The sequence below is a fragment of the Neoarius graeffei genome, chromosome 8 (genome assembly GCF_027579695.1).
Source record: "Neoarius graeffei isolate fNeoGra1 chromosome 8, fNeoGra1.pri, whole genome shotgun sequence".
Taxonomy (NCBI): Eukaryota; Metazoa; Chordata; class Actinopteri; order Siluriformes; family Ariidae; genus Neoarius; species Neoarius graeffei.
The window spans coordinates 8,826,984-8,830,203 of record NC_083576.1 but is presented as its reverse complement, the minus strand read 5'-3'; the positions used below and the strand labels follow the sequence as shown (position 1 = coordinate 8,830,203).

At 40.3% G+C, this 3,220-nt stretch overlaps 1 long non-coding RNA gene across 1 annotated transcript; it reads left to right on the top strand.

Moving 5' to 3' along the window:
* Window positions 1–2,010: 2,010 nt before the first annotated feature.
* Window positions 2,011–2,673, top strand: LOC132890028 (uncharacterized). Its single transcript, XR_009655138.1, has 3 exons — window positions 2,011–2,076; window positions 2,367–2,410; window positions 2,587–2,673. It is a non-coding gene; the product is annotated as an uncharacterized LOC132890028 (long non-coding RNA).
* The last annotated feature ends 547 nt before the right edge of the window (window positions 2,674–3,220 follow it).

Genomic DNA, 3,220 nt, shown 5'->3' with positions numbered 1-3,220 from the left:
GTTAATTAATTCATATGTTTAAAATCTATATTTTTCTCAAAAGCTGCTTTGCGACAACGTCTATTCTTAAAAATGCTTCACAAACAAATTGACTTGAATTCTTTAAGACGGTAAGAATCAAATTTATAAATTTTTTTTTTTGAAAGATTACAATACACCTGGTGACTTGTCCAGGGTGTACCCTGCCTTTCGCCCGTAGTCAGCTGGGATAGGCTCCAGCTTGCCTGCGACCCTGTAGAACAGGATAAAGCAGCTAGAGATAATGAGATGAGATGAGATTACAATACCCCAAACATATGACTGTTAAACTTATTTCTAGCCTTTCTTTCTTTCTTTTTTTTTTTTTTGCAATTTCAAGCTTGAAATAGCTTTTTCTTCTACTGGCAGATAATTTTCTAATTCTTATCCTTACCTTTACCTGGCGACTTGTCCAGGGTGTACCCCGCCTTTCGCCCGTAGTCAGCTGGGATAGGCTCCAGCTTGCCTGCGACCCTGCAGAAGGATAAAGCGGCTAGAGATAATGAGATGAGATGAGAAGATTAAGATTTTTTTTTTTTTTGCAGTGCAGTTTTACTTCTGTTTGACAGAAATGAAAACCTGCAGCCACGCCGGACTCTTGCAGATAAAATGATCATTTATATTGATCTAGTCACTAATTCACAGTTCTCATTTGTTCATTTATTCATGTTATATTGAAACTGTAAAACCAGATGTAATAAAAAAAGGCAGCATGAATAATACAGGATGTTTAAAAAAATATTATTTGAGATGTAAATATGGCAGCACGGTGGTGTAGTGGTTAGCGCTGTCGCCTCACAGCAAGAAGGTCCTGGGTTCGAGCCCCGGGGCTGTCGAGGGCCTTTCTGTGCGGAGTTTGCATGTTCTCCCCGTGTCCGCGTGGGTTTCCTCCGGGTGCTCCGGTTTCCCCCACAGTCCAAAGACATGCAGGTTAGGTTAACTGGTGACTCTAAATTGAGCGTAGGTGTGAATGTGAGTGTGAATGGTTGTCTGTGTCTATGTGTCAGCCCTGTGATGACCTGGCGACTTGTCCAGGGTGTACCCCGCCTTTCACCCGTAGTCAGCTGGGATAGGCTCCAGCTTGCCTGCGACCCTGTAGAAGGATAAAGCGGCTAGAGATAATGAGATGAGATGAGATGTAAATATCCCCAGAAACTACATAGTTCAGGCAAATGAAGCTGAACAGACTTAATGTTGAGCAATATAAGATTTATTCCTCAAACTTTGAATGAGAGGCGGCATGGTGGTGTAGTGGTTAGCGCTGTCGCCTCACAGCAAGAAGGTCCTGGGTTCGATCCCTGTGGCCGGCGAGGGCCTTTCTGTGTGGAGTTTGCATGTTCTCCCCGTGTCCGCGTGGGTTTCCTCCGGGTGCTCCGGTTTCCCCCACAGTCCAAAGACATGCAGGTTAGGTTAACTGGTGACTCTAAATTGGCCGTAGGTGTGAATGTGAGTGTGAATGGTTGTCTGTGTCTATGTGTCAGCCCTGTGATGACCTGGCGACTTGTCCAGGGTGTACCCCGCCTTTCGCCCGTAGTCAGCTGGGATAGGCTCCAGCTTGCCTGCGACCCTGTAGAACAGGATAAAGTGGCTAGAGATAATGAGATGAGATGAGATGAGATGAGATAGTGCAAGTTGTCCTCGGATTTTTCCATTTCACATCCCTGGAGTAGTGTCATTTTGGTCCAAAAATATACTTTAGACCTAGTTGAAGGGACCATTTTGGTTTGCGCACACATGATTTCATGTCAGATTTACAGTAAATTTCCTTTGGTCCAATTTCACTTTGGTTTGTATTTCCTGCATACAGAGGCTTGGGAGTGTAATGAGAGCAGGAAGAACTCAAAATCCATCATCCGATCATCTGGTATGAAAATCTGGTGGATTGACACGAGACCATATACACACCTTTCTTTTTACTGTTTCTTTTCTTTAATCACACAGCGACGTCTGCGAATCCTTCACTGATTGTCCTGGCAGCGTCTTTGGGAGCGTGTGGGATTCTGATCATGGCTCAAACCATTATAATTTGTAAACGGACAAATGATAAACACCACAGTGGTAAGTATTTTTATATGTTCACTAAGGTTGTGTAGAAATGGTGTAAATTTGGATGTTTAAGCAAATAATATGAAAAGTTAAGAAATTTTAAACATATTACACATTAAATCCATGTCTGGAAATATTCAGGAAAATTCCAAGAATCTGTTCATTTTCTTTATTCAATATCCTTTTGTAAAAATGTTTAAAATCAAAAGACAATGTTACTGATTCGGGTATCCAGGTTAAAATTACAACTAAATAATACATTGTAATCAGTATGGACATTTGTTTTCCCCCTTTTTATTTAGACAGACTTCATCAAGGTGCTGTGACAGAAAGGGCAACTGATCAGGTACAGCTTATATATACACTCCCATAGGCATTGAATACACTCTGCTGTGCTGTTATAGGAAAATAATCAATGATGGTGTGCTGTAATGAAGCAGAGTTACTGTTAGCAGCCTGAACTACTGTCTGTGCCGATTTCTTATTTATTAAGTGGAAAATCTTTCACATTCATTCCTACAGAGTCATGATGTGGAGATGAATTACGCTGCTTTACATTTCAATAAGAAGAAAACCAAAAGCAGGAGGAAGAAGAACAACAAACCACCTCAAGATGTTGTGTACTCTGAAGTGAGATGTCTCACCGTCACTGATTAACTCTGAAGTTCTCTAATTCCCGCCAAATCCCTGGTTTTGAAATTTGCTGGAAGTAGTATGTGGAAGATCTAAGTTTTATCCATGTGTGCCATGGAGTTATGGTAACACCTCTCCAGAAGGTTCTAGATCACGAAAATAGATGGGTCATGATGTATCATGGTGATGACATTTATGAGAAAAACCTCCTTGTATAATTCTCCTCCTTTCTGGAGGGCATATATTATTCTATCCACATTCACTGGATATGAGCAATCGCACGCTCTGATTGGCTAGTCTACTACTAGGATATCAGCTCATATACCATGAGTAGAGAAAAACTAAATGGTGGAGTGTGTTGCTGAACCAACCGAGGACGAAATAAAAACTCTACTCGAAAATAAAACCACAAAAATACAAAATATAGAACAAAAGTATTTGATGGCAAGAATGCATCTTTTTATTTTTCAAGAATTATTATTATTATTATTATTATTATTATTATTATTATTATTATTATTAT